Here is a 26,214-nt window from a genome sequence, read left to right on the forward strand (position 1 = left end):
CAGTGGAAAACTTTAGAAATAGATAAGAAAAAAGGTATAATGATGAGACATAATAACTATAAAAAGGTTAAAGAATTTAATGATTTTTTTTGTGAAGACTGTCTACTAGAAAACTGCCAGTTATGGCAAATATGCCATACAAGAAAAAACAAGATAGAATATGTAATAAATGCAGAGAGTTTGAGACAACTAAGCATGTGTTTTTGAAATGTAATAAGAGTTAATAATTTGTGGAAAGAAATCTGTAAACATAATGGGGTGAAATTTTGTTAAAATCTGAGCAAAAAAATATGGACATAATAGAATTTGCTTATTATGGTACACAAAAACAGGAAGAAGTGAAGAAAATGGACAGAGTAATATGTTATGTTTAATGGACTATATGAAATAAGAGGCTAAATTAAATTAAATACAGTAGAAAATGGATTTTGACAAAGATTATGAAGAAAATATTTGGTTGTGTATAAAAGCATGGGAAGAATGCTTAAACTGAAATGTATAATGCATGGAAATTTCTAAATAGAAGTAAATAATGTAAATATGTAAATAATATATAATGTATATATCAATAAAAAAACTCCTCATTGCTGTTGCTAGTAGGACCCATTTTGCAGGAGCACTTCTTGTTTCCATCCCAGGTGCAAATACAGCATGGATAAACACAGAAATCAAATATTGTGAAAAAGATTACATACAGTTAATGATCAGGGGCTGTTAGAATGGTTAACATGTTTTGACTCACAGACACATGGTACAGTGTTTGATTTTCACCTTTGGCAGGGAAATTTCATAAGATTAGAATGGTATGTTAAGAAAGCTAATCTAATAATTCATTATAAACTTATGAAACCATGAATCTAAGGAAAGGGGAAAATGAAAATGTCATTAATAGTATTATGAAAATAGTAAGAAGAACAGGGATTTTGGAGTGGTGTAACACGTGCTGTGGATACGATTATATTGGAAGACTCGGTATTTTTAACAAATGAAAAAATATTGCAAACAGAGAAACTATGGGGAGGAAAGATAACTTGCAATTTGGGAAATGATAGATGTTCTGGAATAGTCATATTCTATAGGAATACAGAAAAGATATTAGAAGTAATTTTCATCAAAAATGGGAAGATTATCAGCCGTAGATTTAAAATTGAAAGAATGCGTATATAGAATTAAAACATTATATGCTTATACTAATTGTAAATAATGGGAAAACTTAATTCATCAGATTTTAGACTATGTAAACTATAAAAATGAATATGATAACAGGAGACTCTAATCGTGATTTAAAGGCAAACATAAGAAGAAAGAGATTGATAGAAGCAAACTGTTAGAAATTATAAGATATGGTTAGTTAAAACCTTGGGACAAAAATTCATGGATTTACAAATGGTGTATGCATAGAACTGAAACAGATTATTTTATGATATCACAAAATTTAGTTATAGGAGAAGGCGAAGTAGTTGCAACAAGATTTTCTGATCAGCTTTCAATACGGCTAGTGATAAAGACAAACAAGAAATGTATAAAATAGGCAAAGAACAAAAAGGATAAATGAGATAACATTGAATGAAGAAGGAAAGAGATTATTAAAGCAGTTATGGAAATACTATATGACAACATTTATATATTTTTTTCTGAATGGTTGATGATATTTAAGGAAAAATATTTAAAAACATGTTTTTTACAGTGGCAATATGATGTGAGAAAAGTAGAGAAAGACAAATATGAAAGAACATATAAGTATGCATTGGAAGATTTAGAGCATAATGTTAGAGTACGTTGACAAAGCAAAATAATTATATTAAAGAAATCAAGAAAAATACAAGGACTTTTATATAAGCAAAGATATTTTTTACAAGGAAAAAGAAATGTAATGTTGAGTTACTTAAACAGATTAGATAATATATGATGACAAGTAAATATAGATTATGGATCTAGGACTTTTGATCAAAAGATCAAAAGTTCGAATCCAAAACCATCGAACCTACTTTATCGAAAGTGCTTTCATCGAAAAAGCACTTTTGTTAAAGTATGTTAAAAATAAAAACACCAAATCTACTTGAATGCAGGGGGCAAGCCCACCTGCACCCCCCTACTTTAATATTCTCACTCCGAGGTTGCACTACAGTTGGGAAAAGGGAATTTTCCCTTACCACACCATAGTATAAACAGCACTTTCACGCAAGTATGCTAACCAATTTGGGATTCGGTGAAGATGCAGTTGAGCATCTGTACGGATCCCATATATATAATATAATATATATATATATATATATATATATATATATATATATATATATATATATATATATATATATATATATATATATATATATATATGTGTGTGTGTGTGTGTGTGTGTGTGTCACCAAAAAAATAGTTTGTGTGATGAAAATAAAAATTTGTGATATAAACAAAGATAGAAAAGTATGGTAAAAGGATGTAATGATACCATATTACTTTATAAAACCATGGGAAAATTAAGAAGTGAACAAATAAAGGTATAAAAATAGAAGCAAATGATGTAATCAAAAAGTAAAATGTCAATATTTTTTATAGAGATCGGTAATATAAATTACTGGTAAAGAGAAATATGCCATATAGAAGGAAAAGTGAAAAAATGTGTTTAAATTGTCAAGATGAAATGTAAAAGAGTAAAAAAGTTATGGGGAGAACTATGTAAAGATTTTTTCAACGATATAAAAGAAGTGGATAAAATAAAAATGGATATGATTAAATATGAATATTATAAGAATAGAAGTAAAGAATATGTTAAAAGAATAGATAAAGGGGGGAATTTAATAAAGCCTACACATTTTCATTTACCATGTAGGCATCACGCTGCACTGCCAACATGGATGCCGACAGTTTTAGATTCATTAAGTGCTACTGAGCCAAGCGCACGAGCTCACCAACATGGAAACTTCTGTGGCATGCAAATCACCTCATAAGCAGGTGAATCTCATGCAAATGAGGTGGGTAGAGTGATACAGCAAGCAAATAGGCGCCTCTGCATACCCATTTTCAGTGTCCATAGTGTACACAGTAAAATTCTGTGTACAGGATTGCAGACAGACAAAAGGGACTGTAAAAATGTAGGTAGATAGACAGAAGTGGCATAACATACACAGATATGAGCAAAACTATCCTCTTCATGTTCCAAAAGTTACAGTAAATATATTAAAATATGTTTTAATACTCTTAGCATAATTGCATGGTGTGCTGCAGTGTACAAACATGCCATATAAGAAAAAACTGGAAAAATTAAATATTAATATCATGAGACAGAAATGTATTACAGGACCTTATGTGTAGTATCTACAATGGTGCACAGGTGCTGTTGCTAATGTGGAAAGGCTTGGAAGCATGTAGAGTCCAGGTTGTGAGCACAGATCCCATGCAAATGAGGTGGAGATACTGAACAGCATAATGGGGTAACCGTGTCTGCATATCCCCTCCGTGCAGGCAGAGAACCATGTTGGTGCCCCCAGAGGAGGTAGCTAACATCAAGAGAGGGTGTGCCCAATAACTTCTAAGTTGATTGGAGCTTAGCTGTGCCTGTTTATATGGTGCACCACCATGATGAGTGTGGAAACCTGGGGGGGGTATGTACCCTGACTTCTAAGCTTTGTTTACTTATGGGGCACATGTTTCTAAGTGTTTGCACAGGGCATGCTGTGTTGAACATGGCAGTTTGAGGGGGGGGGGGTGCACTGACTGCTAAGCAATGTTTACCTACTGGGTGCACATTTCAGCAGTGTGCCACAGTACTCAGAGTATCTAAAAGGCCAATGATGTATTAATTAGTGTTGATCCTTGCAAAACTTAAATTAGGGCCATTAAATTATGTCAATGATATATTAGGCAAGTGTGCTACATCATAGGTAGCACATTATGCAGGCAACACCTACAGTAGAGCACTATAAAGTATGCATACACCCTACAATCTGACTTTTCCCCCATTCTCTGCCCCATCGGAGTACAGACTTGGGAATTTTAACTGACAGAATGTCAGGGGCTGGTCTGCTGCTGCTGCTGCTCATAGTAGGCCTAGGCAGAGAAGGAGGAGAGTGTTAGGCCCAGGGTAACCTTCCAGGAGCTACATGAGCTGGGGATTGTAGAGTGCTACAGGTTGAACAGGGCATACTGCAAAAACTCACTGAGGTCTGTCACCCTCAACTCAGGCCCAGAGCCAACAGAGGGGAACTCATCCCAGTGGAAACAAAGGTATGTGTAGCTCTTAAGATAATAGCCACAAGCACCTTCCAAAGACCACCCAGGGACATGATGGGCATCTCAAAGCCATCAGCATCCAGAGTACTCTACCATTTCCTCTTACCCCGAGGCAAGGGCCAGAAATGTGTAACTCTTCTACCATGTAGCACACTACCCTGAGTTACTGGGCGCCATAAACTGCATTCATGTACATGTCAAGGCACCACCCGGTGAGAAGGGTAGAATCTATGTCAACCGCAAGGGGTACCACTCCATCAATTGTCCGGTCATGGGCAATGCCCAGGGGATTATCATGAATGTGTGTGCTGGCAGCTCTGGCAGCTATCCCGACTCCAATATCTGGCATGCATCACAGCTGTACCAGATGTTTTCTAGGGGGGACATCCCACATGGCCATTTAGTGGGGGATGCTGGCTATGCACTGGAACCATGGATGATGACACCTATCAGAAATACACACACACACTTGTGGAAGAACGCCATAATGAGGCACACGCACAAACTAGGAACATCATAGAGCATGAGTTTGGGTTGCTGAAGTCCTGGTTCCAGTGCCTCAATATATCTGGTGGAGCCCTGCAATACTCTCCAGCCACATGTGCACATATCTTCACAGTATGTGCCATGCTACACAATATGATCCTGTGGAAGCAGCTGCAGCAAGATCAGCATAAGGAAGGGGCACACAGCCCCCCAACAGTGCCTAAGTCACCACAGCCACACTCACAAGAGAATTCAGAGGAGTAACCCCCTGATGATGTCCCTGTAGGCAAACAAAGGCATGCCCAGTACACCCTTGCATTGGCTAAAAGACAAAGCATAGCACATACATTGACACCCTAGGGCCCCAGAGACTGACACCTTACTCCTACTCACATACATATAATAAAATAGCTGATGCCAGTCAACCCACAAAACCTGTACCTATCCATGTGTTGGCTGTGTACTGCTTGCACCACACAGAGTCAGTCCTGAACTGCAGGTCTGTCAACTGCTGCATTCACAAGGTAAGTCTCTAGCCTACACAGTAATTGTAAGGATTACTCTAATAAGGTGTCATACGTATGGATCTGCTGCTGTTATGCAAGAAAATATAGTGGGCTATTTGGTCAGAGTTAACATTCACATGGGACAACTGATACCCAGTCCAATAGTATGTGTTCCTTAATAATCACTAGGCCTCCTGATTGGAATATTCATGACATCAGGTAAGGGCGATGTTAAACAGTGGGCACATGATATTTGAACTGCTGCCTACCCGAGCTGATTATGTGCTGTTGCTCCCCCACCCCCAAATACAGTTGTGTACCCATATAACCACTTTAACAGAAAATCAGCTGTGGTATAGCAGTGGACCGGGCTATCTCAGGGTTGTAACACAGATAGCACTTACACACTGTATGTCTTTCTTCAAGCAGGATAACAATGCACATATGTATGCTCTTGATTGTGTGATAGATGACTCCTCTCTGTCTAGTGAACTGTGCGGTTCACTGGCCTCAGGAAGCTGGCATGGATGATGGTATGGATGGTTCTAATCTGGAATTACTCACTTTTACATGTGAGATAGTAGTATGTTGGTGTTTTCACATAATGTCATAACTCCCAACCTCTCAGTGCAAGAAATCTGGACAAAGCCAGAAAGATTGGGGGGGACAAAGGCCCAAACATAGGGACAGAGTTCAAATATTGACCACATAAACCTTGCTGGATGTAAAGTTATTGCAGTAGTACATATATTCTGAAGGATATAAAGTCTGACTCACAATTGTTTGTCTGTAGTGAGTAGAATGTAATGATGTCAACATTCAATAAAGCAGCAGAATACCACAAATGTATGAGGAACAGACCAAACATATGGAGCAAAACTCTGGACATTCTGTGAAAATCAGGACAGTTGAGAGGTATGCAGACTGTCAGTCTGTTGGTGGTGTAACATTACCAAGCCCAGTCACATATTTAATACAGCAGACAGCTGGGGAATGCTGGGGATATTTTGAGTGAAGTGCAGTACTGCAGAAACACAGGCAGATGTAAATGTCTGTAATATACAAAATCCCGGACAGGAATACAGGAAGGTGTGGCCTGGAGTCACATTATACATACTGACAGTCCAACTGGGCATGATTTTACATTATTAAAAATGAGCGCAATTCTGTTGGCCCTTCATTGACATGACCTATTATGTATAAATGTCTATACATATAGACATATATATGTACATATCCATCTGTCAGTATCATCCTCTCACCAGCATAGTGTATCTATCAGTATGTAGTGTCAAATAGATATATATAGCTATCTATATATATATATATATATATATATATATATATATATGTGTGTGTATATATGATAAATAGACTCCCCCATATATCTGCAGAACACATATACATACCAAACACACACAGATACATTTATATATACATCCCTGTTATATACAGAAATATGCGTGTGGATGTCTGCATTGTTTAACATGCCCTAATTATGGTGAATAAACTGCACTATCACACAGATGTAATGTTGCTCAGAGGATCTAAACTAAGGGTACAAGAGTGCATAATCCACTTATCTACAGACCCCTATGCCAACTGGATGTCACCTTGAAGACAGACACAGGTGAGCAGGTGATGTAATATATAACGGTATCACTACACATATGGACAGGGCACAGTGTCCATGCAACAGTGTCACCTATCCAACTGCAAGCAGCCACAAATGGCCATACTCATAACTATACACACATAGGATAACATCAGTTATATCACTGCTAGGATACAAGCTGCAGATAACAGTATGAACCAATATCACTCTGCAGGCCACAGATGCTGTTCAACACAAACCTAGATTGTGTAATGCACAAGTACTGCAATCACATAAACCACAGACGTAATCTGTGGTGCATGGGATAAGTACTGTGATCTATAGTGTATAAGCCTGGATAGGTAGGGGTTGTAATCTCACTGCAGCCAGCGTGTGTGTGTGTGTGTGTGTGTGTGTGTGTGTGTGTGTGTGTGTGTGTGTGTGTGTGTGTGTGTGTATACCCCTGCACAACCATGACTATACTCTCATGGGCTATCCACCTGCAATGGTTATGCACTTTTTGGGACAGTAACTGGATGTTGGCTTCCACACTGCCTATTCTAAAGGCCTGCTGATGTCAGCCACCTTAAGACTATCAGCTAATAGTGTAGTAGCAGGACTAAAGCAGTGGTGAGTGTGATAAATACTATTATCTACAGCGAGTAATACTCAATAGGAAGAGGTTCTAATCCACTCTACCCAACATGCTGTGCATGTATATCCATCTGGCATACCAGCTTGCTTACATCAACAAGCATTATATGCTCTAAACTGATAGTACTAGCAGACATGAGTTGTGCTGCATGCATCGAGTGCTGTGATCTGTAGTGTGTATCAGTACATAGGTAATTGTTCTAATCTACATACAAGAAAAAGTCCATGGCAGCAGATGCAGGACAGCAACCAAATCTTTTAACTCAAAGAGCACTTTATTTGCAGAAAAATAATAAAATAAGTTGATAAAATAAGTTGAATAGCAGCAACACATCAGCAATAAATCTATATAGGTCTTTCATGTCCAAGGTTATAAAATTCCCTGCTTCATTAAATTATAACCAATTAATCCTCTCCAAAAATTCCCATGAGTCTTTACATAAAGAATTTTCATTAGCTAACAAAGGTTTTAGTTTGATATCTAACAATTTTGCTAATGGGTAAGTTATAAAACCTTGCCCATCAACAATGGGTCTCATGGGGGGGGGGGTCCTGTAAAGATTTATGTCTTTTTGGTATCCCAAAAATACATGGTGTCTTTGGGTACAATACTGTTAAGAACTTTAGAAATATAAAATAAAAAAAAAAACAACACAAATGTGGAATCACCGATTTAATTGCTCAAAACACAGAAATCCCAATGACTGAGCGCTTTCACCATAAGAATGGCTTAATCAGAGTAACATTGGTTAATACAAACAACATTAAAATAACACATCTCCTGCCAACTGACCAATCCACATTAAATGACATCATCTCATTAAATTGAAAAGCTAACTAATTATACATTATGTATAAAAACATATTTCAACCAAAATGCACAGATAAAAATATTCTTATAAAATGTGCATGAGATAAAAAATATATGTTGATGCTAATATACATTGTTTAATATATAAAAAAGTTTTTGTTAAATCACATTTGCTTTGGCCTTGAGTATAGGAAGAATAGCTATACTGTCATTTAGGCCTGGTGGATGCATAGCATTTAACCTAAGTTGCCACATAGTCTCCAGATTTCCACCTTTAATTTTAAGTCACCTCCTCTTTCTTTACTCTTCACCTTATCAATGACTAAAAAAATAAACGTTTTGAAATTAGTGCAACTTGTACTATGCCTATACCGTGCATTGTGGGCATCTTTGTTTCTGATGGCCCTAACGTGTTCAGTAACTCTTTCCTTAAGTCTCTGTACAGTTTTTCCCACATAAAAACTGGTGCAGCTGAAACAGGTGGCAACATATACTAACATGTTAGTATTATAGCTGCACCTCCCAGGCCAGCACAAAGAATGGCTGTAGCCAGGGATGGACACATATGGGCCGTAATTAATGTACTTACATACCCTACAGGTCCCACATTTGTACATTCTAGATATAAAAGACTAGTAACTGGAATTCTCCATAACGTCCTTTACATTCTTCCCTCAGCTGTAAACTATCCTAGGTCAAGGGCCAAGAATTTCCTTACTTGCATCCTTAAGACCAGAGTGCCATGCATTATTGATGGCTAGAACTATATCTTGAGAAAGGTGGTTATATCTACGGACTATTGTAGATGAACCATCAGATTGATATTGGGGGAGTCTCCGAGGTAACCCAGCCCAAAGAATACAATACTCAAGAAAAGGTCCTGCAGAGTGGTGCTAGCAGCAGAGAAATGAAGAGTGACTGCTATCCAGATTTAAGTATATTTTTTCTGTCTCTACCTGTGTGACCTTTCTTTTTCACTGAAAGTGAACTACGCTGCTGTTAAACTGTTCTAAGCATGTTTTTTGTGTTCGTATTACCTGCACTTGCTAAGAAGTTTGTTTGCTGTATTTTTACTGTCGAGGCTGCCCACTCAAGTGCGCTAGCCTATGCATAAAGTATACTGTGATTTATCTGCTGTTTTCCTGAAAAAAAAAGAAAAAAACAAAAAAAAATCCTTGTTTCCCACCTTTCCTTGACTAGAATAGTCCCTATACAGGCTTTGCTGTATTCGGGACTCTTGGATAGTTCCTGTGTTGCCCATTTCCTTACTTGGATAGAAGGAAGTTTCTTTGCTCACCAGTGGGACTGGGGAGCCTTGAGCAGCCTATCTGTCCCTGAAGGAGTGACCTCAGCACAAGAATCTGTAGTAATTGGCTGTTTTGGGCCGTTTCTAGCTCTTTGAAGTTCCCTGCATAAAAAAACTGACTAAGCAAGGTTTTTTTGCTTATCCTACTCAGCTACAGCTCCTCGTGGTCCTGCAGAGTGGTGCTAGCAGCAGAGAAATGAAGAGTGACTGCTATCCAGATTTAAGTATATTTTTTCTGTCTCTACCTGTGCGACCTTCCTTTTTCGCTGAAAAGCGAGCTACACTGCTGTTAAAACTGTTCTAAGCTTGTTTTTTTGTGTTCTTATTACCTGCACTTGCTAAGAAGTTTGTTTGTTGTATTTTTACTGTCGAGGCTGCCCACTCAAGTGTGCTAACCTGTGCATAAAGTATACTGTGATTTATCTGCTGTTTTCCTGAAAAAAAAAAGAAAAAAAACAAAAAAAATCCTTGTTTCCCACCTTTCCTTGACTAGAATAGTCCCTATACAGGCTTTGCTGTATTCGGGACTCTTGGATAGTTCCTGTGTTGCCCATTTCCTTACTTGGACAGAAGGAAGTTTCATTGCTCACCAGTGGGAGTGGGGAGCCTTGAGCAGCCTATCTGCCTCTGAAGGAGTGACCTCAGCACAAGAATCTGTAGTAATTGGCTGTTTTGGGCCATTTCTAGCTCTTTGAAGTTCCCTGCATAAAATACCCGCCTAAGCGTGGCTTTGTGCGATTGTACGCATAGGGCAGCATCGGGCAGCAGCGGTAAATTGGGTTTAAACTATTCCCGGCTCCACAAAGTCTGCTCTTCACTTTTTCCCTTAGAGCTGCTCTACTCTCTCAAATTGAACACCCTATACTCTATCTAAGGCCCAGCACTTGCAGGAAAAAAAGCAATTTTTCAATCTTAGCACTAATAAACTAAAAGCACTACATCCTCACAGACTCGTTACAGTCTTCTCGTCCCCCATTGGTCCTTTTTAATTCAGTAATAAGAGTTCCCTATATTACTCTAGCATGTCCAAAGGTCAGTTAATGGTTTCCCCTCCAGTCCAGCTGGTGAATCTGGGAATCCTGAAGCAATGTTACAACTGCCTCATGTACACGGACAACCCTCTCCTCCTCCAAACAGGATCAAATATATGTGAGAGATGCAACTATATAGCCAAACTGGAGGCTGAACTCTCTCAACTCAGAACTGGTGTAACCAGTCAGGAGGAGAAGGTAACCTCACACAACACAAATCCAGTCTCACATGGTCCTACATCATCAGCAAACCAAACACATAAACACACAAAAACATACTCAGAGGCTCTAAATAAAAATCTGCCTAAGCAGCAGAGACCTCCAAAGCAGACATCCAAGCAAACGCTACCACAGAACAAATCATGTGCAACACATAGTTCACAAAGTCAGTGTGCCAAGCAGTCACAGCCCTTAAGGCTGAACAACACACCTGATACACTCGTGATAGGTGATTCTATAGTCAGACACACTGATGTCCCACTCACCAGGCTGAACAAAGAGAAGGTCACAGTGAGCTGCCTGTCGGGCGCAGGGATCTGCCACATAATGCAAGCACTCAGGTCACTATAAAGTAAGTACAAATATGATTCTGTCATAGTACATGCTGGTGTGAATGACCTGAGACGTACCTCCCTCGACTACATGAAAAGAGACATAGAGGAGCTCTCTGATCATGTAGCCCAGGCCGGTATGACCCTGTCCTTTAGTAGCATATTACCCTCACCTAGAATGATGCCGCAGTACAAAGACAAAATGATCGATTTTAACAATTGGCTAAAATTTTGGTGTCATTCAAAGGGAATCCAGTGTCTGTCAGCCTGGGATGACATGCTCAACAATCCACGCTGCTTCGCTAGGGACGGCTTGTACCTGTCACCCCTGGGCTTTCAGATATTGGCAAGGGCTCTTGCCACCCCATAGTGCCTTATTTAGGCAAGGCTCAAAAGACAAATCCACCTCCATAAACAACACAATGAACAAAAAACTAAGGGTAATGCTGCTAAACGCCAGAAGTCTTAACCTCAAGATGCATGCACTCGAAGCTCTCCTCAGTATGGAGAACATCGACATATGTGCAGTGACGGAAACCTGGTTCAAGGCTCCAGAGAGCACCCAAGCACTACCAGGTTATACCTCATACCATGCATTTTGGCCCCAAAACTCGGACTGAACCATAAAAGGAGGGGGAGTATCCATTTTTATCAAGGATACCCATACCTCCAGGTTAGTGGTGCTGCACGAAGCATCGGAGACCATCCATGTGCAACTAACAGTGAGCAAAACTGCTTTTCAGCTTATAGCATGCTACAGACCACCCTCTCAAAATCAGGAATCCCACTCGGCTTTCCTGAAAACATTGGAGAACATGAAGATCTCTCCAAACACCATCATATTGGGTGATTTCAACTACCCAAACATAGACTAGGAGCATTACTGAAGCCTCAACACCCTAGCCCAAAGGTACCTGGAATTTATTAACTCAAACGCCATGGAACAACTAGTCACCACCCCCACAAGAGGGGATAACATACTCGACCTGATCATTACCAACATGGGTACTCTGTGCTCCATGCCAGAAGTAGACCCCTCATTGGTAAGATCAGACCATAAATTAATCTCACTAGATATCCAAAACCCCTCCCCACCCCCAGCCCAGAAAACCACAGTGAAAACCTTCTCAAAAGCGAACTTCACACTTCTCAAAACAGAGGTGGAATCCTTCAAGGCCCCCGGGACAAGGGAAACTATGGCCCAAACAGCTGAATCCTATATAAACGCATTCTATGGACACCTCCAGCAATGCATGGATCATGCTATCCCTAACAAAACCAAGACCCAATCATCCAAAGACAGGCATCCAGTCTGGTGGTCCCCAGCCATAAACAAACTGTACAACAGAAGAAAGAAGCTACTACATGATAGAGCAAAATCCCTAAAAGGGAAGGCATCTCTGATCAGTACTAGCAAAAAATTACGATCCCTCATAAAATCCTCCAAGGCAAGCTTTGAGAAAAAAATTGCAAAGGACACTAAGGACAATCACAAGGGTTTTTCAGCTATGTTAGGAACCTGGGGTGCAACTCGCAGATATGCTCAGAGTTAATTCTAAATGACAAAAAATTCATGGAACCCATAGACATTGCCAACATCCTGGCAGACAGGTTTAGTGCAAACCAACCCCCAAAAGAGCAAATATCTATCCCAGTAGAGTGTAGCCCCCCTAGCATCTCAGATGCTCAGGTGAAAGCCGCCCTCTCCAAAGCAAAAAACACTGGTTCAATGGGACCAGACGGTGTCCTTGGTTGTGTACTACATGAACTCCAAGAAGAACTAAACCCTCATGTAAAAATGTTATACAGTCTCAGCCTTACTACAGGATATGTACCAAATGAATGGTGTACAGCAACAGTGGTCCCTCTCCACAAAGGTGGTGCCTCGACGGACCCTGGAAACTACCAGCCTGGTAGCCTAGTCTGCAAAGCTATGGAAAGAATCATCATGGAACTCATAAACAGTGACATAGGGAACCTACAGACACTAGATCCTACCCAATTTGGCTTTGTCAAGGGCAGATCCTGCCTCTTGAACCTGGTCAACTTCTTTGAAACAGTCACCAAGGCCATAGACGAAGGGAAGGTAGTCCACACAGCCTATCTGGACCTCACAAAGGCATTTGACACAATACCCCACTTGGGCATCATAGATACGTTATCCAGCCTAAATATAAACCCCTATGTCACAAGATGGGTTGCAAACTGGCTCAATGACAGAACCCACAGAGTCAGAATTGCTGGAGCCATGTCTGACTCAAAACCAGTCACAAGTGGTGTACCACAGGGCTCAGTCCTGGGACCTCTTTTGTTCGGTATATACTTCTCCGAGGTGCAGGCTAGCACAGGAGGACTGTAGCTGACCAAGTTCGCAGATGACTGCAAACTGGGAGCCATAATTGACTCTCCAGCTGACACGAGCATCCTTCAAAAAGGTCTCACAGAGACGAACAACTGGTGCCAAAGCCACGGTCTAAAGCTTAATGCCAAAAAGTGTATAGTCATACTCTTTGACAAAAACAAAGTACCCACAAATTATCACATAGGTGGAAACCCACTAAGCATGGAGGAAGTAATTAGGGATCTGGGGACCCAAGTTGATAGTAATCTCTCCTTTGACAACCACATTGCCAAAGTGGTTAGAAAAACTTTCTACATAGCCCACCTTATCATGAAAGGATTCACATCTAGATTGAAGGAGGTCATAGTGCCCCTTTATGCGGCCCTAATTAGGCCCATAATAGAATACAATGCCCCTTTTGGGATGTATCTTAACCGACACCTGCAGCAACTAGAAAGACCCCAAAAGTACCTCACAAAAAGAGTCAAAGGGCTCAAACAGATGCCATACCCAGCTCAGTTAAAAGAACTCCAACTCTACTCAGTTGCATAACACCTACTTAGAGACAACCTATGCCTGACATATAAAGCCATGTCCAACCCAGAATTAATGAACTTGCTCCACCTCAGAAAATCCAAATCCCTTAGAGCTATGCGCTCGAGGGATCTGAAGCTCTGCACAGAAATAAACAGAACATGTTGGAGGGACAGATTCATAACCCACAGGCTTCCATTGCTCTGGAATAGAATCCCAGTCCATGTTAGACAGAGCCCCTCACTGACTCTCTTCAAGAAGAATCTTGATGAGTGGATGGGGGATCGTAGGTTTACCCTGGGGATTACTTCAGTGTCACTACTAGACAGAGGCACGGTAAACTAACCTTAGTAATGGTTCGGTAAACCCGAATCGAAGGGTGGCGAAAGCCAAACTCACTCGGGCTAGGCTTATAAATGCCTCAGGGCAGATAGCCTAGTATGAACCTATGAACCTATGAACCTATGAATAGGTTGATAAAGAGTATCCCTCTTCTTTAAAACCTCATGCTTGACCATCAGAATTAGTTTTAAGGGGTATCCCCTGTCCAAAAACATCCCTATAAGTTGAAACAACTCACATTTGAAAGTATCAGAGTTGCTCTCCAGGCTTGACAGCCTGACTATCTGCCCCTTAATAATCCCCTTCTTCTGGTGGTATGGGTGACAACTGCTGAAGTGGAGCATAGAATGCAAAAAGGTTTTCTTCCTGTGGATACCATTTTCAAGAGTCACCCAATCAAAATTAAGATGGATGTCCAAATTGTTAATTTCGCTCGCATGCCAAAAAATGTAAAAACCTGATTAGGGATATGAATGATTATCAAAATAACTGTGCATATCCTAATGATGTAAAGCATCCTAAGAGGATGTGGGTTTCTCTGTGGGTCCCATTCAGACTGGGTTCATTGACAATACAGAAGTTTCTAATTTAAATAATGAGCATTTTTTGGAGGAGCACGATGGGTCGAGAAAGTCCGAGAGGTTGAAGAACAGAGGGAAAGGGAGTCCATACAACAACAGCAGGCATTACAACAATGGGGACTATTACAATCAGAGTTGCCACCACAAGAACAACAGGGGCCAAGGGCCCAATTAGGTACATCATTGGACAGTATGAGTTTATAATCAAATGATGTAGGGAGTGATTGTGAGTCCTTGGTTGATTATGATGTAACTGTTGAACCCCTCACATTGTGACATATTTAAGAAAGATGATTTTAGTATTTATAATTATACTGCAATGACTATAAATAATGTTCACCATAGTTTATTGAGTAAGGGTACAACTTTTGTTCCAGAATTTTCCTTGGATATTGCTGATGTGCTGATTAATCTGAAATTGTTCATTTGACAGCTTAATTTAAAACTATTTTTTAATGGCAATGCTTTAACTAAGGAAAACGCTTCATAGCACCTCAAAATGTGGACTTATTAGTTTTTGAGAGGCTCTGTGAAGCTGAAATGAGAAAGATACTGAATTCCAATAAAAAGTTCATGACAACTTGTCTGCTGATGAGAGAAAGGCATTATTTAGTTTAGCTAACAATCATGAGCTACGTTTGATGAAACCTGACAAAGGTGGAGGCATGGTCATTATGTCACAATATGACTATGCCTTCAGGATGTCTGAAATTTTAAATGATCAGTCTACTTACATGTGGGCCAGTATCAATGAAGTTAATAGGGCCTATTCCAAAATTGATTTATTTTTGTTAGATGCACTATTTTAGGGCATGTTAGATGAGGAAGAACATATGTATTTTTCGGTTCCATATCCTGTTATACTGGCAATTTTTGGTATACCAAAGACACACAAGTCTACCTCTAATCTCCCTTTTAGACTTATTGTGGCTGCCAAAGGGTCTAAAACTGAGCCATTGGCAGCCTTTGTGGACTCATTTACCAAAATGGTTTTGGGGGAATCTGAACATATTTTAAGGGACTCGTGGCATTGCTCGGAAAGACTCAGGGGTGTTATCTGCACCATTCACATTTCTCACTATAGATGTTATAAATTTATTCACCACCGTACCCCATGAAGAGGGCCTTGACTTTTTTAGGGAAAGTCTAGTTAACAGTAAAACTTGTAACAAGAATAAAATTAACTTGTTGGCTGACCTAATGGAAATGTTCCTCAAGAACAACTTTTTGCTCTTAGAAGGGGACATTTATCAACAAATTGCAGGGGTGGCCATGGGAGCCAAGTGTGCTCCTGTGTTTGCTAACTTCGTACTTCTATACTGGGAAGAAAACCAGATCTTCACCTCGTGATTTATGTTAAATATCCTGTTACATAACAGATGTTTGGATGATATCCTAATTTCTATGGAGAGGGAATGAATAGGAGGCCAATGAGTTCCTTGAATTTTTAAACAATACTACTAATTTCTTGAGGTTCACCAATTTTTGTCATGCAAGCAAAATTACCTATTTGGACATCCATCTTAATTTTGATGGGGTGACTCTTGAAAGTGGTATCCATAGGAAGAAAACCTTTTCGAATTCTATGCTCCACTTCAGCAGTTGTCACCCATACCACCAGAAGAAGGGGATTATTAAGGGCCAGATGGTCAGGCTGTCAAGACTGGTGAGCAACTCTAATACTTTCAAATGTGAGTTGTTTCAACTTGTAGGGATGTTTTTGGACAAGGGATACCCCTTAAAACTAATTCTTATGGTCAAGCATGAGGTTTTAAAGAAGAGGGATACTCTTTATCAACTTATTCTTTGGGCTGGGTTACCTGGGACACTACCCCAACATCAGTCTGATGGTTCATCTACAATGGTTCGTAGATATAACCACCTTTCTCAAGATATAGTTTTGGCCATCAATAATGCATGGCACTCTGGTCTTAAGGATGCAAGCAAGGAAATTCTTGGCACTAGACCTAGGATAGTTTGCAGCCAAGGGAGGAATGTAAAGGACATTATGGAGAATTCCAATTCCAAGTCTTTTATATCTAGAATGTATAAATGTGGGACCTGTAGGGTATGTAAGTACATTAATGACGGCCCATATGTGTCCATCCCTGGCTACAGAGATTCTTTGTGCTGCCCAGGGAGGTGCAGCTATAATACTAACATGTTAGTATATGTTGCCACCTGTATCAGCTGCACCAGTTTTTATGTGGGCAAAACTGCATGGAGACTTAAAGACAGGGTTACTGAACATGTTAGGGCCATCAGAAACAAAGATGCCCACAATGCACTGTATAGGCATAGTACAAGTTGCACTAATTTCAAAAAGTTTATTTTTTTAGTCATTGATAAGGTGAAGAGTAATGAAAGAGGAGGTGAATTAAAATTAAAGGTGGAAAATCTGGAGACTATGTGGCAACTTAGGTTAAATGCTATGCATCCACCAGTCTTAAATGACAGTATAGCTAATCTTCCCATACTCAAACAAAGCAAATGTGATTTAACAAAAACGTTTTTATATATTTAACAATGTATATTAACATCAAAATATATTTTTTATCTCATGCACATTTTATAACATTATATATTTTTATCTGCACATTTTGGTTGAAATATGTTTTTATACTTAATGCATAATTAGTTAGCTTTTCAATTTAATGAGATGATGTCATTTAATGTGGATTGGTCAGTTCCCAGGGGATGTGTTATTTAAATATTGTTTGTATTAACCAATGTTACTCTGATGAAGCCATTCGTATGATAAAAGCACTCAGTTGTTGGGATTTCTGTGTTTTGTGCTATTAAATCGGTGATTCCAAGTTTGTTTTGGGGCTTTTTTATTTTATATTTCTCTGTTTTTTGCTTCGTTGGAAGACTAGTTGTTTTTGTTACTGTTAAGAAGTTTAGTTCATCTATGGAAATGGATCCTTCAATAAACAAATCAATGAGCTCATTACGGATCTGACTATATGCTCCATTCAGGTGGTTAAGTGAGCTGTTCTCATATGTTTCAGTCATCAATACATTTCTCATTCTCTGATTGTAATCCATAATATCCATAATCACAGACCCTCCCCCTTTATCTGGTTTTATAATTCTGAGACCAGAGTTACATTTCCATTTGTGTAAACATTCTAATTCATAAACATTTAAGTTACTGCCCCTTCCATTTTTTTTTCAGATTCCTTAAATCAAATTCACATAACTTCTCAAACATTTGCAATGTGGGATGCAGTGGGGAGTTGTACATGCTAGAAATATGCAAAGGATTACTGATATAATCTACATATTTAAATAAAACATTCAGGTTCAGTTTTCTTACAAAGAATTTTAAATCTATTATAGTATTAGCAAGATCACATTCAGTCTCTGGTACAAAAGTCATGCCCTTGGATAGCAGATAATAGGTGAGTTCATTGATAGGAACTGAGGAATAGTTGAACACATTAAAATCCCCAGAATTGTTCTTCATTATAAGACATGGAGGGCGTGTGTTTTTAAGGTTCATCTCCTGCACTAATAACTGCCCCTCAGGGTCTCCCTTCAATTCATTGTCTGTCCCCCTCCACCTCTGTTGGTCGTATAATGTGTTCATCTATTCCTCAGTCACTATCGATGATCTTTCCTGTGATCTGCTATCCAGGGGCATGACTTTTGTACCAGAGACTGGATGTGATCTTGCTAATACTGTAACATACTTAAAATACTTTGCAAGAAAACTGAACCAGAACATTTTATTTAAATCTGTAGATTATATTAGTAATCCTTTGCATATTTCTAGCACTTACAACCCCACACTGCATCCCACATTGCAAATGTTTGAGAAGTTATGTAAATTTGATTTAAGGAAGCTGAAAAGAAATGGAAGGGCAATAACTCAAATGTTTATGAATTAAAATGTTTACATGAATTAAAATGTAACTCTAGTCTCACAATTATTAAACCAGATAAAGGGGAGGTGCAGTGAATATGGATACTATGGATTATAATCAGAGAAGAGAAATGTACTGATGAGTGGAACATATGAGAACAGCTCCACCTGAATGGAGCATACAGTCAGATTCGTAATGAGCTCAATGATTTGTTTATTGAAGGATCCATTTCCATAGATGAACTAAACTTCTTAACAGTATTGTACCCAAAGACACCATGTATTTTTGTACTACCAAAAATACATAAATCTTTAAAGGACTGTCCTCATGATACCTATTGTTGATGGGCGAAGTTCTATAACTTACCCATTAGCAACATTTTTTTACATCAAACTAAAACCTTTGTTAGCTAATGAAAATTCTTTATGTAAATACTCATGGGATTTTGTGGTGAGGATTAACCGGTTGGAATTTAATGAAGCAGGGATTTTTATAACCTTGGACGTGAAAGACCTATATAGATTTATTGCTAATTTATTGCTGCTATTCAACTTATTTGATCAACTTATTTTATTATTTTTCTGCAAATAAAGTTGAGTTAAAAGAATTGGTTGCTGTCCTGCATCTGCTGCCAGGGACTTTGTCTTGAAATTTCTAGTTTCATTTTGCTGATCTGATTTTGTGAATGGAAATGGCTGCAGAAGGACATAACACTGACTCACAGCAGTTGCTGTTTTCCCAGATCTTTGGGCAAGCTAGAGAGGATTTACTAAATAAAATGGAACAGATGTCTCAAAGTTTTGATAGAATGGAATGTGCCCAGCTTACATCATCAGAAAGGGGTGGAAACAACACTATAGAGGGAGTCCGTGAGGTACGAGCATCTAATTCAATGCATCACCTGCTAAATAATGTCAATTTAACTACAAATGAGCCAGAAAATAGCAGAAATATCAGTCAACAGCAAATTTTTACCAATTCAGCCACCCTTGAACACAGGAGAAGGAATGATGAACCAAACAGTGCTATATAACAAGCGGATATTGGCGAATGGCTTGAACAGTATCCATCCTTGTCAATGGAGTGCACCATGAGTACTACTGACTATAACACTAACTTGTATCAACTAGACTATGTCTTACTTAAGATAAAAAAACTACAACTAGACAATTCCTACTTTAGGGAATGTTTGAGATTAAAATTAGTGACAAAGGGTTTATGTATGTGGCGGTTCCCTTCTGGCTTAATAGTAAACTCTGAATTTCATAAAAAATTAATCTCCATGTTTGGCAGGCATGGGTATGAATATATGGAGATTGTAATTAAACATAATGATATTTTATTGAATAACTTAATAAACGATGCAACAGAAATGGATAAAATGATTTTGCAGGACAGGGCACATGCAGAGAATGTATTTGACTATAATCATGTGTTCAAGTCAATCGAAAAAATTAATAACATAAAAAATAGGAAACTTAAGAAACTTAAACAGGACAGAATACAGTACAATCAGAACACCGCTTACCCTGAACCACCCAAATCACAAAACTGGGAGTCCAGAAATGGGTTTAATGTCATTAATGATAAAAATACTTTAGATGAGGAGCAGTACCCCCTTTGAGGAGTTCCGAGTGGCTCCAACAGAAGTACAATATGGAGAATGCAGCTCAAGGGACTTATACGACCAACAGAGGAGGGCAGACAATGAATCAAAGGGGGACTCAGAGGTACAGTTATCAGAGCAGGAGATGAACGTTGAAAACACATGCCCTCCAAGTCTTATAATGAGGAACATTGCTGGGTATTTTAATGTGTTCAACTATTCATCAGTCCCTATCGACGAACTTGCCTGTGATCTGCTATCCAGGAGCATGACTTCTGTACCAGAGACTGAATGTGATCTTGCTAATACTATAATAGATTTAAAATACTTTGTAAGAAAACTGAACCTGAATGTTTTATTTAAATCTGTAGATTATATCAGTAATCCTTTGCATATTTCTAGCACATACAACCCCCCCACTGCATCCCACATTGGAAATGTTTGAGAAGTTATGTGAATTTGATTTAAGGAATCTGAAAAGAAATGGAAGGGGCAATAACTTAAATGTTTATGAATTAAAATGTTTACATGAATTGAAATGTAACTCTGGTCTCAGAATTATTAAACCAGATAAAGGGGGAGGGACTGTGATAATGGATATTATGGATTACAATCAGAGAATGAGAAATGTATTGATGAGTGGAACATACGAGAACAGCTCACTTAACCAACTGAATGGCGTATATAATCAAATTCATAATGAGCTCGATGATTTGTTTATTGAAGGATCCATTTCCATAGATGAACTAAACTTCTTCACAGTATTGTACCCAAAGACACCGTGTATTTTTGGACTACCACAAATACATAAATCTTTACAGTACCCCCACTATGATACCCATTGTTGATGGGCAAGGTTCTATAACTTACCCAATAACAAAATTTCTAAAAAAAAACTTTGTTAGCTAATGAAAATTCTTTATGTAAAGACTCATGGGTTTTTTTGGAGAGGATTAACTGGTTGGAATTTAATGAAGCAGGGATTTTTATAACCTTGGACGTGAAAGACCTATACAGATATATTGCTGCTATTCAACCTATTTTATGAACTTATTTTATTATTTTTCCGCAAATAAAGTTGAGTTAAAAGAATTGGTTGCTGTCCTGCATCTGCTGCAAGGGACTTTGACTTGAAATTTCTAGTTTCATTTTGCTGATTTGATTTTGTGAATGGAAATGACTGCAGAAGGACATAACACTGACTCACAGCAGTTGCTGCTTTCCCAGATCTTTGGGCAATCTATAGAGAATTTACTAAATAAAATGGAACAGATGTCTCAAAGTCTTGATAGAATGGAACGCGCCCAGCTTACGTCATCAGAAAGGGGTGTAAACAACACTATAGAGGAAGTCTGTGAGGTACGAGCATTTAATTCAATGCAATGCCTGCTAAATAATGTCAATTTAACTACATATAAGCCAGGAAATGGAGGAAATATCAGTCAACAGCAACATTTTACGAATTCAATCCCCCTTGAACATGAACCAAACAGTGCTACATGACAAGCGGATATTGGCGAATGGCTTGAATAGTATCCATCTTTGTCACCGGAGAGCATTGTGTGAATTACTGACTATAAACCTAACTTGCAAAAACTAGACTAGTCTTACTTAAGATAAAAAAACTACAACTAGATAATTCTTACTTTTGGTAATGATTGAGATTAAAATTAGTGTCAAAGGGTTTATGTATGTAGCGGTTCCCTTCTAGCTTAATAGTGAACTATGAATTTCATAAAGAATTAATCTCTATGTTTGACAGGCATGGGCATGAATATGTGGAGATTGTAATCAAACATAATGATATTTTATTGAATAACTTAATAAAAGAAGCAACAGAGCTGGATAAAATGATTGTGCAGGACAGGGCACATGCAGAGAATTTATTTGACTATAATCGTGTGTTCAAGTCAATCGAACACCAAATTAATAACATAAAAAATAGGAAACTTAAGAAACTTGAACAGGAGAGAATACAGTATAATCAGAACACTGCTTACCCTGAACCACCCAAATCACAAAACTGGGGATCCAGAAATGAGTTTAATGTTGTTAATGATAAAAATGCTTTTTTAGACGAGGATCAGTACCCGCCTTTCCTGTACAATATGGAGAACACAGCTCAAGAGATTTATACGACCAACAGAAGTGGAGGGGGACAGACAATGAATTGAAGGGAGACTCGGAGTGGTGGTTATCAGGGCACGAGATGAAGCTTGAAAACACATGCCCTCCACATCTTATAATGAAAAACAATGCTGGGGATTTTAATGTGTTCAACTATTCCTCAGTCCCTATCGATGAACTTGCCTGTGATCTGCTATGCAGGGGCATGACTTTTGTACCAGAGACTGAATGTGATCTTGCTGATGCTATAATAGATTTAAAATACTTTGTAAGAAAAATGAACCTGAATGTTTTATTTAAATCTGTAGATTATATCAGTAATCGTTTGCATATTTCTAGCACGTACAACCCCCCCACTGCATCCCACATTGCAAATGTTTGAGAAGTTATATAAATTTGATTTAAGGAATCTGAAATAAAATGGAAGGGGCAATAACTTAAATGTTTATGAATTAGAATGTTTACATGAATTGAAATGTAACTCTGGTCTCAGAATTATTGAACCAGATAAAGGGGGAGGGGCTGTGATTATGGATTTTATGGATTACAATCAGAGAATGAGAAATGCATTGATGAGTGGAACATATGAGAACAGCTCACTTAACCAACTGAATGGAGCATATAATCAAATTTGTAATGAGCTCAATGATTTGTTTATTGAAGGATCCATTTCCATAGATGAACTAAACTTCTTGACAGTATTGTACCCAAAGACACCATGCATTTTTGGACTACCAAAAATACATAAATCTTTACAGGACCCCCTATGGGGTCATTGTTGATGGGCGAGGGTCTATAACTTACCCATTAGCAACATTTTTAGACATCAAACTAAAACCTTTGTTAGCTAATGAAAATTCTTTATGTAAAGACTCATGGGATTTTGTGGTGAGGATTAACCGGTTGGACTTTAATGAAGCAATGATTTTTATAACCTTGGACGTGAAAGACCTATATAGATTTATTGCTAATCTATTGCTGCTATTCAACTTATTTTATAAACTTATTTTATTATTTTTCCTCAAATAAAGTTGAGTTAACAGATTTGGTTGCTGTTCTGCATTTGCTGCCGGGGACTTGGTCTTGGTGTTTCTAGTTTTATTTTGCTAATCTACATACAGCCAACTTGCAGTATGTGCATGCATTGGCATGTCCTATATGCAGTGAGTGGAAGTGGTATTGGCCTGAATGTGGCCATGTTTTTGTGTGAGGCTGTTACAGCAGTACACAGCATGCTATGGCACCATAGCAGTTGTGATCTTAACTCTCATAATGGCCATAAAGTCCTCACAATCAGACATCTGTATACCCCTTGGTAGAGGACCAACACATTATTGCCCAAGTCCTAGAGGGACTCAGGCAGATACTGTGTGTTGACATGATGCCTGCCTAGCCAATCAAACAGATAGTATGTGATGAGGTGCACTGAGGTGCTCTGTGTACCATTAGACAGAGTCTGTTTCAAGGTTGTATATTTGTCTGCTAGACAAATGTCTCACACAAGCATGTAGTACTAACGTCACGTAGTAGGTGAATGGGGTGTATATCAGAACATAGAAGTATTAAAACTTCAAATGTTTTGATATCAAACACTATTCAGCAAACGCTAAGAATAGCGAAGCTGCAGAACAGCAAATTCTTTCCTCGGGAATGAATTCGGTTGGCCGTTTCTGTGGCTTCGCTATTCTTAGCACTGTGGTGGAAAGTTACGGGTTGGGTTCAGGTAAGTGTGCGATTGTTTGTACGTTATGGTTAGGGGTGGGTTAAGTGAGTTAGAGTTAGGACGCAGGTTTGGTGAGTGTGCGATAGTGACGGACCTTAGGGTTAGGGTTTGAGTTAAGGTAAGTGGATAGACAGTAGTGTATGTTTAGGTTAGAGTATCGTTAGATGTAGGTATTTAAGTGTATGCATGCAGTTGCTGTTTGTTTGATGTGCTTGTGTTGTGTTTATGTGTTTCGAAGCAGCAAATTTTTTCCATGGGAAAAAAATTGCTGTTCTGAATGTTCGATATTTTCATGTTTAAATTTTTTGGGGCTGATGAAATAGCATTCGCTATTTTTATTTTTCGATAACGTGATATAAACTTGGTGAATGCATACCCCTCAACCTCTTAGAGTAAGAAATCTGGACAAAGAAGTGATACAAATAGGGACAATTTTTAAATATTACTCTTAGAAACTTAGAAAGTTGATAGAATAACAGGTTTTGCATTAGCATGAATTTTCTGAAGGGTAAGAAGTCTAAAACTCAAATGTCTGTCATTATTTTCTAACTTCAGTCTTTAATGATTTACCACTAATTTGACAGAAAGCCACAGTTTTATGAAAAACAGACCAAAAATATAAGCCAAAAAAACTGGATATTCTGTGAAAATCTGTACAGTTGAGAGGTATGGGTGAATGCCTTTACAGTGAGTAATCCATCTGCTATGCTCCATATAGAAAGGCAGCATATGCACAACAGCAAGGTCACACTTTGCCCTGTAGTAGATCTTATCACATATTATGAATGCATGAGTATGCTGACTGCTGCCATTGTCCTTGGCAGACTGTCATACAAATGTGAACCTATGGAACCATGCACGTATACTACTGTACCTTTGTGAAGTCATATGTCTGCTGTGCTGTCATGCCATGCTGTGCCACTTAACTGCCAATGTGTGTCCATGGGTTATCCCCTCAGTCTCCTGCAACAGAAATACATGCAAGTCTGTGACATACCTGTCATTGTGTAACAATACCACCAGTACAGCATCATACAATATAAAGTCCGCAAACGTATGTTGCATACACATGACACAGGCCAGCATACAGTATATGTTGGTGACCACTACAAATGGCATGCAAAACAAAACCGCATTACACAAGTACATGTCAAGTAATATAGTCACCTTGTGCATCAGACACATAGTTTTATTCCCCTGCATAGATGAGAAGGATGTAGGCTTACATGTGTGTATGTTGAACACCTGTGGATCATGCATGGTAGAGTTGACAGTTCACAGTCTCCAGCCCTGTACATGGGAACTGTTTCTGTTAGGAGTTCCACTGGCACCACTATGCCCAAGGTCAGATGCAGTGCTAGCACCTGATGGTGACTGCTGGTGTGGACAGCACACTCCCCTCTGTAGCACTGGATGTACTGCCACTATGGGACTGTAACTGTGCACAGCCACATAGACTCTCAGCAGATGGTGTTGCTGACCTACATCCAAGGATCTGATGCCCAACTCCAACCACATGCTCTAGCACAGACAATGTGCAGCACCCAAGACAGACACTGTCTCAGCCCACCATCTCTCCACTACATCAATGAATTTCTCCTGGGTGTCCTCATTGTGGTTGAGGCAGTCACGAATGTCTTCCATAACCCTAAGCATTTGTCTGGTGTTCCATTCAGAATTTGCCTGTGCCTCCATGACGGCCTGAAACATGTGCCGAGTGCCCTATGATGCATCCATAACCATAAGCATATGCCTGGTGTTCTGTTCAGAATGTGCCTGTGCCTCCATGATGGGCTGAAATATGTGCCGAGTGCCCAGTGATGTGACACCTGCAACAGGTTGTGGACAGACAGCAGTTCTCCTATGAGCACCCCTGTCAATCCACTTGTGTGTGATCTCGTCAGTTCTCTGGCTATGGC

Source organism: Protopterus annectens, chromosome 2.part2 (assembly GCF_019279795.1).
Source record: "Protopterus annectens isolate FY-2018-M chromosome 2.part2, PAN1.0, whole genome shotgun sequence".
Lineage (NCBI taxonomy): Eukaryota > Metazoa > Chordata > Ceratodontiformes > Protopteridae > Protopterus > Protopterus annectens.